At 35.5% G+C, this 15,604-nt stretch overlaps 3 pseudogenes across 2 annotated transcripts; all 3 read right to left on the bottom strand.

The window, feature by feature from the left end:
• Positions 1–340: 340 nt before the first annotated feature.
• On the bottom strand, positions 341–3,551 carry LOC143558556 (putative disease resistance RPP13-like protein 1; annotated as a pseudogene).
• Positions 3,552–5,433: 1,882 nt separating this feature from the next.
• LOC143558555 (putative disease resistance RPP13-like protein 1) lies at positions 5,434–10,417 on the bottom strand (annotated as a pseudogene). Its single transcript, XR_013139767.1, has 2 exons — positions 6,439–10,417; positions 5,434–5,637 (listed from the first exon to the last, which is right to left on the bottom strand). The product of XR_013139767.1 is annotated as a putative disease resistance RPP13-like protein 1 (transcript).
• A 622-nt stretch (positions 10,418–11,039) lies between these two features.
• On the bottom strand, positions 11,040–14,744 carry LOC143558546 (cytochrome P450 704C1-like; annotated as a pseudogene). The gene is made up of 7 exons (XR_013139765.1): positions 14,401–14,744; positions 12,656–12,871; positions 12,302–12,592; positions 12,121–12,161; positions 11,682–12,063; positions 11,395–11,598; positions 11,040–11,225 (listed from the first exon to the last, which is right to left on the bottom strand). The product of XR_013139765.1 is annotated as a cytochrome P450 704C1-like (transcript).
• Between the last annotated feature and the right edge of the window lie 860 nt (positions 14,745–15,604).

Genomic DNA, 15,604 nt, shown 5'->3' with positions numbered 1-15,604 from the left:
TAAAAGTGAAGGCAACAACGTTTCTGGTAAATCTTTCAGCTTTGGGCAAATATGAATTATGAGATGTTGGAGAGAGGTGAGGTGTTGGAGACCCACTGATAGTGATTCCAATTGCTCAAATTCATCTATGTGAAAAAGAGTAAGACGAGAAGGCAGAAGATGTGACAATTGACCCAAATTACTAACGCTTTCGCCAACTAACTTTAGTTCCACAAGGGAAGTTGGAAAATTTTGAGGACCCCACTCTGAGATAGGCTTCTTCAACCCCCCTATTTCAAGGCTATGTAATTTCGGAGGCCAAAGTCCACAAGGAAAGGAATCATCCATGCTTGGACAATTAACAATTAGCAGACGTTTTAATGACGTGAGATTCGGCATTAAGAGGTCAGGAAACGACTCCAGACTTTGACAGTCATTTATTTCTAGTCGGAGGAGGTGTATGAAGTTACTCAATTCAATGATTGATTTCAGATTGGGCCAACGAAAAATGCTTACTTGTTCAAGCAGTGGCATGCTTGTGTTCATCTTTTCTGTTAGTTTGTCACACGCAATAAATCCAGTGACTTGAGCTTCTGCCCTCCTCCTGTTTGGAAGGAGACACATGTAAGCGAGTCACAAATAAAGAGACGCAAACTCTCAATATTATTTGGACAAATGCACTTCTCCAGATTACTACATATCGAGATGTCCAATATCGTAAGAGATGTAAGGATGCTGCTCCCAAAATTGGCATCATACTCCTTTTCTCCTAAACTCACCAAACCTTTGCATTGAGATACTTCCAACTTCCTTAAATTCTTAAGAACCATGCTTGCCTTCGCTTCTGATTCCCACAAGTATCTTATCTGATCGCAACTCTCTATTTTTACTTCTTCAACTGTCGAAAGATATTCTGTAACATCTCTCCACACTACATCAGTAAGCCCTAAAATAGAGTGTATTTCCAACATGGTGATTGATGAAGCTACCTGAACTAGACATGTCAACACGCCATCACCGCATTCACCTATTTTTAGAACCCTTAGTAAAGGCAGCGCTTTAAGTGAGAGGTCAACCAAGCTCGAACAATTTTTTATATGAAGCTCTCTTAGGAATGGAAACACAACATCTACAACCTCGTTATTTGTTGACCATACCTCCCACCCCGACATAGCTTCAAACTCTAGAATTTCAAGTGAAGGGAATGCAACGGCGGTATTCCCGAGAAACTCCAAACCTAGGACTTTAACCTCATTCATGCCTTGAATAACCAACTTCTTAAGTGACGGTAGCTGCCCAAGTGGTGGCAAAGATAAGCATTTTCTACAGCCTTGTAATGACACATCAACCAAACAAAGAAACGAGGGATCCCCAACCCAATTTGGAAACTCAATCCCCCAATAAGACTCAACCCTGAGCCTTTCCAACTTATCACTACAAGGCTTCAACTCGCTGAGGACCTCCTTTTCAAGTGCTCCTCTTTGAGGGACATCAACCGCATCACCCCATTTCAGTTGTAACATAGTAAACTGTTTTTGTGATAGGTTTGCCTCATGTGCATGCTTTACGCTTTGCACTTTATGCAACCCCTCAATGGAAATTTTCCCGTGGAGATTTGGCAATTGGTTAAGCTCGGTTATAGCAAAGCCCTTATCTCCACCGATGATGATTTTGGTAAGTGTCCGTAGGCTTTTCAATTCACTAATCCCCAAGGGAATCTTCAAAAGTGGAGTGTCCCGGATGTCAAAATGCCGCAACTTTTTAAGCTTTGAAAAGCTTTCAGGCAACTTAGTTAACCTCCAACAACCAAAAACGATCAACGCCTGTAAATTATAAAGATTACCCACATTTTTAGGTAATTTGTTTATTTTAGTTTGAGATAAATTCAAATACCGTAGGTGCTTCAAACTACCAATAAACTCAGGCACCTCTCTTGTCTCAAAATAATTCAAACAAAGAACCCTTAACAATGGTACCCTGGGAAGTAAATCAAACAAAAGCTTATTAGATAAGTGAAAGGAGTCATATATTGGATTCACTACATCAGAAGATACTCCTAACAATGTCCTCAAACTTTTTGCTTTTCTAAATGGCTCAAACTTTGGGTAAGCCACATATTTCTCACGAATAAATGACATATGACGACACTTTTCTATAGTGTCATTTGCTATATCCATGCGATTATCAAACCTTAAAAAAAAAATCTCTTGCGACAAATGTGGCCAAGTCATTGATGAGATCATGCATCACAAACAAAGATTTGTCATTTGGGGCATGCTGAAAAAACGATCTCGATAACAATTTCTCTAAATGTTCATGACCCAAGCTTTCTCGAGACATATTTTCAGGCGTCTTGTTTAAGTAACCTTCTGCCATCCACAACAAAACCAACTCCTCTTTATCAAACAAGAAGTCCTTAGGGAACAGCAAGCAATATGCAAACAATTGCTTCAAACTTGCAGGGAGATCTTGGTAACTAAGCCTAAGGGCTGGAATGATGTCATCAACGTTTTCTAGATCCCAAATCTCACTATTTAACATGACATCCCAATCTTCTTTATCTTTTTTCGTCCTTAACAACCTTCCAAGTGCTTTTAAAGCCAAAGGCAAACCACCACACTTTTTCACAATACCTTCACCTTGTGGTTTAAGGGGATGTAAATCAAAGTTATCCACACCCAATGCATGTTGTGCAAATAAAGACAAAGCATCTTCATGTGACAATCTCTCTATATGGTCAGGATTTTCAAAGCCAAGCGTTTTGAGCAATTGCTCCTTGCGAGTTATCATGATTATCCTACTTCCATCCGCCCCCACATGACACGGGCGCACTAGGTTTTCCCAATCATCGTAACTTTCACTCCATACATCATCGAGCACCAGTAGAAATCGTTTATCCTTAAGTTGATCTCTAAGATCTATTTGAACCTCATTTAAATTTTCAAATTTCTTTGTTTCGCTAGTAACAGATCGAAAGATGGTTTGGCTTATCTTAAAGATATCTATTTCATCTGAAACACAGACCCATGCCTGAATATTGAAGTGGTCTTTAACTTGTGTTTCATTATATAAAAGTCTAGCTAGAGTTGTCTTTCCTACTCCACCCATACCAACTATGGGCACGATGCTAAAGTTTTGATCACGCCGTTCACCCCCTAATAGTTCTTTCATATATATCTCCTTATCAGCTCGACGCCCTACAATACTAATTACATCAGGCAAAGAGGTCTCGTTTCTTCTACTCATATTTTTGGGCGTCTCACCTTTCTCCATCAAGCCTAGACCAAGTTTTCTATTTTCTAGATCTTGTAACTCAGTGGTAATATCGTCTAACTTGTGACGTAATCTAGTACTTAATGAGAAATTTGTACAACAAGTTGGGATGAGCTTCCTTACCTTGCTAGTTGATTCCTGGGTCAGCTCACCATGCATAGCTTCGGTTGCGAAATCATCTAGCACGTCATCGATGTCATAAGCCACATGTTGAAGATCGTTAAGCCATAGTTTAACAGCTTCATCACTTATTTCCTTGTGAGAAGCATCAATAAGCACAGCTTTGATCTGGGACAATATAGTTTAACAGCTTCATCACTTATTTCCGTGTGAGAAGCATCAATAAGCACAGCTTTGATCTGGGACAATTTCCTTTCCAGATTCTTCAGCTCAGAATGAATTCCCTGTGAACGAACAAACTGATTCACGGCTTCCGTGGCCAGCTTCTCGAAAACGGTATTGAGGAGGGCAGAAACAATGATATCAGCCATTGTTAACAGTAAAATGAGAGGATAGAAATTAGAAGTGTGGACAATTAGATGAGTGCACATAATGAAGAACTGGAGTCATCCATTTATAATGATTAATGATTTCAACCAATTGTCTTGGTCAACATATATAATTTAATATTAATGTTTTCTGCAAACTGGATGGCCAGTTGGCCACCATTGGATTCTACTGCCAAGTTGCCCACATGATATTTGAATCATTGAATGTATATGTCATGTATTTATTAAACGTGTGGTCCGTGTAAACAATATGCAGGATTTTAGCAAAAGTTAGGAAAATGACATCAATTAAACGAATTAACCTCACGGATTTAACGACTTTCCCAGGTGTCGTTACAGTTTTATTGAGATTACATATACGTACTATATTTGTTACCATAAAAATAATAAACAATTCATGTCAATTTCTACATAACTTAATACTCGCTCCACTCTAGGAAAGGTGTCCTTAAGAAAGCTAAAGTAAAATTTAACCCTAAAGTCCATTTAGCTTTAGAATTCTTGGCTACTAGATGAGTGTCCGCGCGATGCAGCGGGAAATACAAACATTGGTAATCACGTAAGGGATTTTTGGGTGCTCGTTGTTCCGTTTGAAAAGTGAATTAAGAATTCTTATTTTAAGCTCAATTTAGTATAGAAGTACAAATGAAACCGAAACCTAACCATTGTTAATGGTTTGTTTTTGTTGGGTTTTAATTTTCAACGGTTTGATTTCAGTTTTCGGTAACAAAAAATGGCTTGGCTCACGGCTTCATTTAAAACCATTAAAACTGGACCACAAAAGCCTATACGTAAACTGTTAATATTTTTTAACTGAAAACAAACTATGACAATACCATACTCAAATTAAAAAGAATTAAATGCTCGTTTTTATGATGCAATTTAAAAAAAAAATATTAACGTATGAAAAAGTTTTAACCGTTTAAAAAGTATGGGGGAATTTGAGTTAAAAGTGAATTTAAAAGAATAGATAGTTAAAAGATGGAGAATCAAAGTTATAACTATTCTTTAAATTTCTAAAAGTTGATTAAAGTTGAGTAGGAAAAAGTTGTAAATAATTTAAAGAAATATGAAATGTCGGTGAAATTTAGTGTTAGAACGACTACTTTACCCCTATGTAAACTTATGCCATGTGCTTAAAAATTGTAAAACTTTTAAAATAGACCGTCTTAATTTGCCCATCACTTGTACATTATATATAGATATAGATATAGAATATTGCTATTAAGTAAAGAGGTAAACTATTTAAGAGGTAAACTATTTAACTTGTTATCATAATCTTTCATATTTAGCTTTAAGTTTTTTAACTTGAAACGAAATCATTGATAAGATATTGTAATATTAATTTAGTGTAAATTTGAATTGATAAGTTATAAAAGGTTTTGACGTGTCAAAAGTTATGCTCGGTTTAAGTTGCGTCCTTTTCCAACTGCTATGCAAATACAAATCTGCCAACTCTTGCGTCTTAACATTTTAGAAATATACAAATTTGAAATGTCAATGTTACGGGCCATTCGACTGTGAATCATGGACCTTCGATCTTCTATTTCCATGTTCATTGCATCCATCCAGCTAATAAATCCTCAGTTTTGAATGGGACAAAAACTTGGTAGGGGCTGGGGGGGGGGTCACCATTAATGCCTACAAAAATAACTCCATCATTCAAAAAAAAAAATCATTGAATAACTTTATACTGTCAAAATTAATGAGCACAAACTTTATCAATTCACTAAATGAAATTTTAATAATGAAACCATAAACAGTAAAAACACATATCAGAGGACCCTCTAAAGAAAGTTAAAATAGTAATGGACCAGCAGAAACACAAAAATTATAGACGGCCGCTCCTGGATTCTGTTGCGAACGTTGTATCCGCCTGTTGCCAACAATTTAGCAAAAACATAGAAAAATAACATCAGTGAAATGGATTAATGCTAGTGTATCATATTGTTTTACAAACTCATAATTATATATACTTCAAGCATCATGCATGCCTGTAAATATCTTGATGGCAGCAACAAAAAAATGAACAGCCTGCCATGTACAAGGTTAAAGTCCATAGCTTATACATGATTATTGTCTATAGAGTAATGTAAGCATTTAGATTAAAATATATCAAACTTTCAAATTCTCACCCATTACTCAAGATTAACTGTCACACATAAAACATCCACTGGAATCTAGACTGCTACTTTTATCAAAAAAACTGAAAATTCATGTTGCATAGCTAAGTCTACAAGTGAAAAACAGATCAATAAGATTTACATCAGATTTGTAAGATATTAGTATGCCTTGGTAAGACCATATGTAGCAATTGTTTCTGAACAGAACATGTCCCTATGTAAAGTGATTCATGATTTTAACATACTTATTTCTTGTTTTGTATATTATTCTTCATTTAACAAATAATAAAATTATAATAAATCCATGGTTCACCGTTGGGGGCCTAACAACTCTAATTATATACATCGACAATGTCGTAGCAAATGATAAGCATGTAGTCCACATTAAAAACCAGAAATCCAGACGCAAATTATATACATACTTATGCTGAGATAATACTTGGTTCTTTCTATTTGAATGAAAGAAAAACCAATATTTTTTTAATACACATTAATTACTTATATATGAAAGATATAAAGCAATCGACCAGAGACAAACACAGAAAGAGGTGTACCTTTATATTAAATTCATAAGAGCTGGTAGTCTATGCTGACGCAGGGGATATGAGAGATCAGGGGCCAGTAGTAGGAGCCATTTCTTCTAGTCCGTTTTTCCAAATTCGGGCACAAATTGATATTCAGACTCAAAAGTGAAGGTAACAACATTTCTGGTAGATGCGTCATCTTTGGGCAGTTCCATAAAGAGAGATGTTGGAGGGATGTGAGGTGTTGGAGTCCCATTGAAAGTGATTCCAATTTCTCAAAGTCATTTATGCCGAGAGAAGTGAGAGATGAAGGAAGAAGGTTGGGCAGTTCACTAAAATTACGCGCATGTTCGCCAAATAACTCTAACTCGTGAAGGGAAGATGGAAAATTCTGAGGTCCCCACTCTAGTATTGGCTTCTTCAACATTCCTATATGAAGTGTACACAATTTGGGAGGCCAAAGCCCACGAGGAAAATAAGCATCCATATTTGGACAGTTTTTTATTTTCATATGTTTTAATGAGGTGAGATTCGGTAGCTGGATGTCAGGAAATGAATCCATGCTTGGACAATCTTCTATTGTCAAATGGATGAGTTTTGGAAAATGGAGGGCGGGAAATGACTCCATACTTTCACAACTTTCTATTATCATATGAGTGAGATAAGGAAGTTGAATGTCAGGAAATGACTCAATACTTGGACAATCGTGAATCCTTAATTGGGCTAGGTGAACGAGATTATTCAAATCAGGAATTGATTTCAAATTCGGCCAATATCTTATATTTACAAATTCGAGCATTGGCATGCTTGTGATGTTGATATTTTCCATTAGTTTGTTACAATCATTAATGAAGAGTGACTTGAGCTTAAACCCTCCTCCTGCCGGGAAGGAGATGCAGGCAATTGAACTACAACTATAGATACTTAACTCCTCAATGCTATTTGGACAACTACAATGCTCCATACTTCCACAATAACCTATTGACAAATTTCGAAGAGATATTGGGAGGTTTCTCCCAGAACTATCCTCTCTCTCACTTAAACTCACAAAACTTTCACAATTCCATACTTGAAACTTCTTTAAATTCACAAGAACCTTACTCGCCTCTGCTTTTGACTCCATCAAGTATCTTATTTCATGACAACTGTCAATTGTTACTTCTTCAACAGCCCCAAGATGTTCTATAACACCTCCCCACAAATCATCAGTAAGACCTGAAATGGATACTATATTTAACTTAATGATTAATGAAGCTGCATGAACCAAACTTCTCAATGGACCATATCCACAATCAACGATATCTAAAACCCTGAGTGAAGGAAATGCTTCAAGTGAGACTTCAACCAAAGCAGGACAGTTGATCATACCAAGCCCTTGAAGGAATGGAAACACAACATCTACAACCCCACGATTTGTTAACCAAACCTCCCATCCTTGCATATATCCAAAGTTTATATATTCAAGTGATGGGAATGCAACATTAGTAGTCCCAAGTAACTCCATACCTACAACTTTCACAACATCCATTTGTTTAATAAGCAACTCCTTAAGTGAAGGTAGTTGTCCAAGTGGCGGCAAAGATGTACATTTTCCACAACCAACTATCGACACATATACCAATTGATGAAATGAGGGATCCCCAAACCAATTTGGAAACTCTATGCCCCCATAAAACTCAATTTGAAGCCTTTTCAACTTAGCACTATGAGGCTTCAACTCATTAAGAACCTCATTTTCAAGTATTCCCTTTCGAAAATCATCAAACACCTCACTCCATTCCAGCTTTAACTCGGTAAGTCTCTTTTGCGATAAGGTCGCCTCCCGTGCATGCATTGCGATTTGTACTTTGTCCAACCCCATAATGGAAATTTTTCCACAAAGATTCTTTAGCTCTCTAAGCTCGGTTATTGAAAAACAACCATCTGCTCCAATAATGATCTTTGTGAGACTTTGTAGACTTTTCAACTTACCAATCCCAAAGGGCATTGTTTTCAAAAGTGGAGTACTCCTCGTGTCAAAATGCCGCAATTTTTTTAGCTTTAAGAAGCTTTTGGGCAACTTAGTTAACCTTAAACACGAACAAAGAATCAATGTTTCTAAATTATAAAGATCACCAACATTTTCAGGTAACTCTTTAATTCGAGTATGAGATAAGTTAAGATATCTCAAGTGTTTCAAACTACCAATGAACTCTGGTACCTCATTTATCTGAAAACAACTTAAACAGAGAACCCTTAGCAATGATAATTAAGGAAGTAAGTTAACTAAAATCTTACTAGATAAGTACAAATTTTGTTTCGCCTCAACAGACACGGCTATGAATGTTCTTAAAGTTTTAGCTCTTTGCAATGCCTCAAACTTTGGGTAAGCTACATAATTCTCACGAATAAATGACATATGGCGGTACTTTGCCATAGCTTCCCTCTCCATATCCTTATGATTGTCATGCCTCAACACATAATCTCTAGCAACAAATGTGGCTAAATCATTTAAAAGGTCGTGCATCACAAACAATGATTTCTCATTAGGCGCCACTTGAAAAAACGACCTTGATAACAATTCTTCAAAATACTTACAGCCCAAGCGCTCAGCTGACTTGTTGGCTGTTGATTGGTTCAAAAACCCTTCTACCGTCCATAGTAGAACTAACTCCTCCTTGTCAAACACAAAATCCTTTGGGAACATGGAGCAATATGCAAATAGTTGCTTCAAACATGCAGGAAGATCATGGTAGCTTAGCCTAAGGGCTGGAACAATATCATCACCGTTGTCTGAATCCCATATCTCACTCTTCAGCACATCATCCCAATCTTCTTCATTGGTCTTCGTCCGCAATAACCTTCCAAGTGATTTTAAAGCCAAAGGCAAGCCACCACATTTTTTGACAATGCCTTCACCTTGTGGTTTAAGTGTTGGATGTGAAACAAAGTTATCTACACCCAATGAATGTTGTGCAAATAAAGACAACGCATCATCATGTGACAAACTATTAAGATGGTCTAGTTGGCCAAACCCTATACTTTTAAGCAATCGCTCCTTGCGAGTTGTCATGATAATTTTACTTCCAGGAGCCCCTGAATAAAATGGTCTAACTAGGTTTTCCCAATCATCGTACTTTTCACTCCACACATCATCAAGTACTAGCAGAAAACGCTTCTCCTTAAGTTTCTCTATTAGAGCCATTTGAAGTTGATTTAAATCTTTAAACTCTTTGTTTTCCCTTGTTACAGATTGAAAGATGGTTTCACTTATCTTAAAGATATCGAACTCATCTGATACACAAACCCATGCCTTGAGTTCAAAGTGATCCTTCACCCGTGTTTCGTTATATAAAAGTCTAGCTAGAGTGGTTTTACCTATACCGCCCATACCAACTATGGGCACAACACCGAATTTTTGATCAAACGGTTCATTCTCCAACAATTTGTGAAGCAATTTCTCTTTATCAGCGTCTCGCCCCACAATAATAGATGCATCTGGCAAAGAGGTCTCGTTGTTTCTACTAATACTTTTACTCATACTTTTGGGTTTTTCTTCTTTCACGGTCAAACCTAGAGCAAGATTTTCCTTCTCTAGATCATGTAATTTGGTGGTTATTTCATTTAACTTGTGATGCAGACTATGACTTATAGAGAAATTTGTGCAACAAGTTGGGATAAGCTTACTTACTTTGCTAGTGACCCCTCCTGATTCTTGGGTTAGCTCAAGATGCATAGCTTCAGTTGCCAATTCGTCAAGTACGTCATCGATATCATAAGCTAACTGCTGGAGACCATTAAGCCATTGTTTAACAGCTTCATCAGTTATTTCCTTGTGACTAGCATCATAAAGCAGAGCTTGAATCTGGGTCAATTTCTTTCCTAGTTTCTTCAGGTCAGAATGAGTTCCCTGTGTGCTAGCAAATTTCTTCAAAGTTAAAGAGGCCAGTTTCTCAAAAATTGCATTGAGGAGGGCTGCGGCAACAATTTCAGCCATTGGTATGAAAGATATTTTTGTTAGAATGATAGAGTTGTAGATAAGACAGGATGCAAGATAGGAGGAATTTCAACATCTTTATGCTTACATTGATTTTAATAATGGTCTTGGTCAACTTTTTTAATATCATATTTCAAGAAGTAATTATAAGGTAGGTATTGTTGAAAACAACATGATAAGTAGTTAGGCTAATATTTTTTGTAAAAAAAAATCAATGTTATATAGATTAAAAGTCAATAATGTGAAGTTGTCAATGTTACTAGTTCCTAGATTTTATTGAAAGTGTTTAGTAAAACCCACACGCGAGAAGATCATCAGCAACGAATGTCTTGTACTATGAAGACATTTTATGATTTAAAGATTGGGCCCAATAGCAACTAACAACCCCAACGATCTTATCATGACTTATACTCTTGGGCTGGGTCTGGACCGGTTATGGGGCTTTGGCCCATTTGTGAATCTTAATTGACGTTATACATCATGGTGATTGGTGATGTGTACTTTATGTGACCAAAATACGAAATTGACATCATCAACAATGAATGCATGATGGAACATAACTTTAAGCAATATGAATGCTTCTGCTACAAATATATGTGTTTTCTTTAAGCATAAAGTGTACATGGTATTCATAGGTTGAAGGGTAATAATAATATTACTGGAATCTATTAGTAACATGTATATTCAGTCCGCCATCAATGTGAAGATTAAGCATTGTTTTGTACTTTGCAGCTTTGCTTTCATCACTTAGCTTGAATATGAAGCAACCTAACAAAATGGAAGCAAATATCTTCATCTGCCGGTACGCAAATTCTCGACCCAAGCAAATTCTTTGTCCCGCCTGTCGTTTCAATACACCAAATAAACAAATCATGTCAAAATTGTACTAGACAAAACACATATAACGTTTTGTTTTAATCATAATCTAGATCATTTTGCCTGTGTCAAATGACAAGAATACCCTTCACATCCGAGTTTTGTTCTAATGAAAATGAATGTAGTGTATCAACCTGAAAAGCTGTGAATTTGAAGGGGCTTTGTGGCTGGAAGTAACCATATTGATCAAGCCATCTTTCCGGTTTAAAATCAAGTGCATCATCGCCCCATATGAACTTCATCCGCCCCATTGCATATGGCTGGTAAGCTACCATATCCCCTTTCTTCACATCATAACCATCAGGTAGAACATCATCCGCAAAACATATCTTTGCATCCTGCATTATCTCTCTTATAATAATTAGTAACGCTTGGTCTCGTTAAATTATGTAACAAATTGATAAATTTGAAGATTGCATACCACCGGAACTGCAGGAAAGAGTCTGAGAGTCTCTGTCAAAGCTGCATGAAGATACTGCATCTTTTCTAAGGCTTCTTCAGTCACACTATTTGCAAACTCTTCAACATTTGGGACATCATTTCCCATGTTTGTTGCTTTTCTTATTTCTTCTACAACCTTATCTTGAATCTCGGGATGCTTGCAAAGCATGTAAACGAACCAAGTCATGGCGGTAGACGTAGTGTTTTTTACAGCAATTATGAAGTTTAGTATTATATCTCGTAAGTATTTAGGATCCGTGCTGTTGGTTTGTAGAAATCTTGATAAAATGTCTTCTTTTTCTTCAACTGTACTTTTGATAATTCAAGGGTCAAAACAATACACTTTGACATCTGTGGTCAAACTCAATGCATTACATGTTCAAATTAACAAAAAAAAAATGTAGCATGTTAATTTCAACTTTTTATAGAAGATGATGTGGATCTTATTAGCCAGTTTATCCTAGTTATCAAATTGTTCCCAAAATATGTAAGAATAATTATCAATTTTGAAGTTACATTTAGCTTTTATGACATCAAGAGTCAAACTATACTTCAGTCATTATTATGCAAAGAGAGTAGAAGTTTATTTTTGACTCATACCGGAATCTCATCTTGTCCCTTGTGAATTTGTTGAGTTTTGGTCCGAATCAGCTTATAAACAAACTCATCAACCACTTTGACATTTTCCTTCAACTTCGCTTCCGGTCCTACATTAAAAAATCTCTTGATTTTCCATGTTATGTCAACATAACGTTTGAGTGTTAACGCGCTTGCATCATCAAAAGCGTTACTAAATCTAACGCCTTCTTGACTTGAACCACACATGCTGTCAAGATCAGTTCCAAAAGCAACTTTGAATATTGAATCCAATGTTGCTTTCATAAACAAGTCCTAAGAAAAAAACAGGTTGTTATACTGCGGAATCATCAAATGTTTTTAACTAAAAGAACTTACATTTATATCTACACTTTGATTGTTATTTGCTGATTCAGACAATATGCGAGCGAGTTTTACAGCATTTTTTCTGAAGATTACACTGCTAAAATCCCTCAAGACTTTTGTTGAAAACTCGTAACTTGAGACCTTCCTTTGCTCTCTCCACTTGTCCCCATCAACTGTGAATATTCCATCACCTAGAAGATCTTGTAACATCTCATGGTTATAAGCTCCCTGCAAATTAAGTTATAACACCCTTAATGTTTAAGTTAGTTTTCATTAAATTTTCATTTCCAACTCATTTAAGATTTAATAAACTTTTGGGTTTTACTTATGATATAATTATCTTTGTCTTTTACAACTTTTAATATATATGATGTTTAATATAATTTCAAATATGTCATTGTATTTTTTTTTTGATAAACTAATTTTTTTTATTTATTTTTTATTTTTTTTATAACCCAATTTTCTTATTGTAATGTGTCTAGTTTTTCTGGAAATTGAGTAGCTCTATGATAAGAAACCGATCCGTATTTAGGGGTTGCTTGGCAAATGCTGAGTCATTAAATGCTTAACCATTAAGAGGTCTGAATGGTTAAGAGTATCTGAACGAATAAGTGTTGAACGAGTAAGTGCTGTTTGGTTGGACATCTGAATAATTGTGCAGAATGACTATTTTACCCTTCTAAACTATCAACAAACACATGGTTTGAGCAAGCAATCTACCGAATATGTTGAACCAAACTAAACCAAACTACCAACAACAAAATGCATATTGCAAAATAGCAAACCAACAATTTATGTTGAACCAACCTACGGAATCACGATCAAACAAATTAACCAACACATAAGAAGAAACAAATTAAAGAGGTAACTAGCATTGTGACCCGCGTGTGTTCTGCCGCAACACGTTAAAGCATGAAGCATGTCATATTGTATTACATGTTAGTCAGCGAGTTTATCATAACAAGGTTTATTAAATAAACACAAAATAATATAAAGTGTTTGTTGGCTTCACAATAAAAGAATCATAATCCAATAAAACAATAGTATGTTCTACACTAAATCGGTGCCATTTTTTTGTAATAAATCACGTCTTGCTAAAGTATATGAGGAAATTAACTTAATGAAAAATTATTGAATAGGGTTTCTTAACTAATTACACCAAAATATAAATAAAGTTAAAACATTGTAACACATAAAGCTAAAATTATATTATTAATAAAAACCTTATTATTAACAATTGAAAACTTAAATCCTAGGGTCCTGGTCCGATTCCAACAAGGGTGAAACCATTGTTCTAGGTTTCAAGCTCAAGTAAGGTGTGTTGTGAGCATGTGGTAAGCCTTTCGTAAAAATCCTAGACAACCCGTAGCACTAAAGTCGTTCAAATAAAAATTAAAAACTTAAATGAATGATATTTTCAAAGGTGCCAATTGTCAAGTGTCAACGCAATAGAATAGAAATAAAATATAATTAAGTTTGTATATTGGCATACTAGACCCTTCAACTTAAAGTTACCTTTCATTAAGTGAGTTTTAGTTTTAATATTTAAATACTATAAGTCAGATAAAGACAAATTTATCATTTTCTTGTTATCCTAGCTATTTGCTGATTCAAAACTTAAAAGGTTTGCAAATGCCTTTTGCAAAGTCAACTGTATTATTTGTTAAATCAGAGTAGATCTGAAACTAGTTTATCACAAACAATGGCATTCACAGAACAAAACAAACTCAAAACAGTAACTAAACTATAAAACAAACCTTGATATAATTTTCAAAATTGGTTTTGAGGATGTACTCAACATTAGCTGGATCAGATGTATAACCTCATTTCGAAAAGGAGTAATCAATCTGTAAGTTTTGTATTTAGTAGCAAGATCAGTCATGTAATCATGCAACCTGTGGAAGTTAATAAGCTGGTTAAACATGGTCCCTGCAATTGGATGATGCTTCTTCCCATGTTGTTGTTGATTGCATTTGTATAGGGCATGAACAATAATAATAACAAATGTGGCTGTGATTACTGGTAGTATGTTGAGTGTGTTAGAAAGAAGATCCATGGTTGCAGATGTGGAGTTACTGGTAGGTATGTGTAGTACATTTTATATAAATGAACTGGCATGGAAAGGTAGGTAGTTGGTAATATTATTCACATTAGAATCTTTATAATATTCTTTATTTCGAAATTTAAAGTATTTATTTATTTCTTTTCTCGAAAAACTCCATATTGATCTTCAAAATTTGAAGATTTAAAGATAGTGAATTAACTATTCATATCTTTAAACTTTTAAAAGTACATTTTGGTTTGTAACTCAAGTATTATATTAATAGAATAATGATATTTGGTGGCTGAATAGTACCTAACAAGACAAAAGTATAAATTTTTTAAATCTTACTTCTAAATTTACATCATTATTCGTTACGAGACTCGAACTCTCAACCTTATAAGGAGAGATAATATATTATTACACATTTACCTATATAATTAGGACGCGGACTTTTAGATTGTTCATGGGGCTTTGTCCCACTTTTTTGTATTTATTGATAATCATCCCTATATATATGAGACACGTCATGGCGATATGTACTTTATGTGAACTAAAGAAATGATGCCAACATAATTAAAAAGCAAAGAAGGAATGCAAAACGGAGCATAACTTTAAGCAAGGTGATTACTTAATTCTTCCAGAAATACATGTTGTCGAAGCACGAAATGGAATCTGACCTGACCCATGACGGAGCTTCCACGGATTTCGAGATGAATGAACCGCATCCTGGCCTGCTGATTGTCACACCCCGGTCGTAATGGCGGAAAACCGAGGCGTGGCGACTAGGTCGTGATTGATTGAGCACAATAGTATAAAAGTCTAAATGCATAAACATAACCAAACTGTCAAATATTACATCATCCAGGTAACATGAAACAAATTGTTTTAATACAAAATATCAAGTTTCCAAACAACTC

This window comes from Bidens hawaiensis, unplaced genomic scaffold, assembly GCF_021521415.1.
Source record: "Bidens hawaiensis isolate Kalapana, Puna unplaced genomic scaffold, B.hawaiensis_p1.1 tig00019557_1, whole genome shotgun sequence".
Lineage (NCBI taxonomy): Eukaryota > Viridiplantae > Streptophyta > Magnoliopsida > Asterales > Asteraceae > Bidens > Bidens hawaiensis.
Note: the sequence above shows the minus strand (reverse complement) of the source record. Positions and strands in the feature narration are given on the sequence as shown.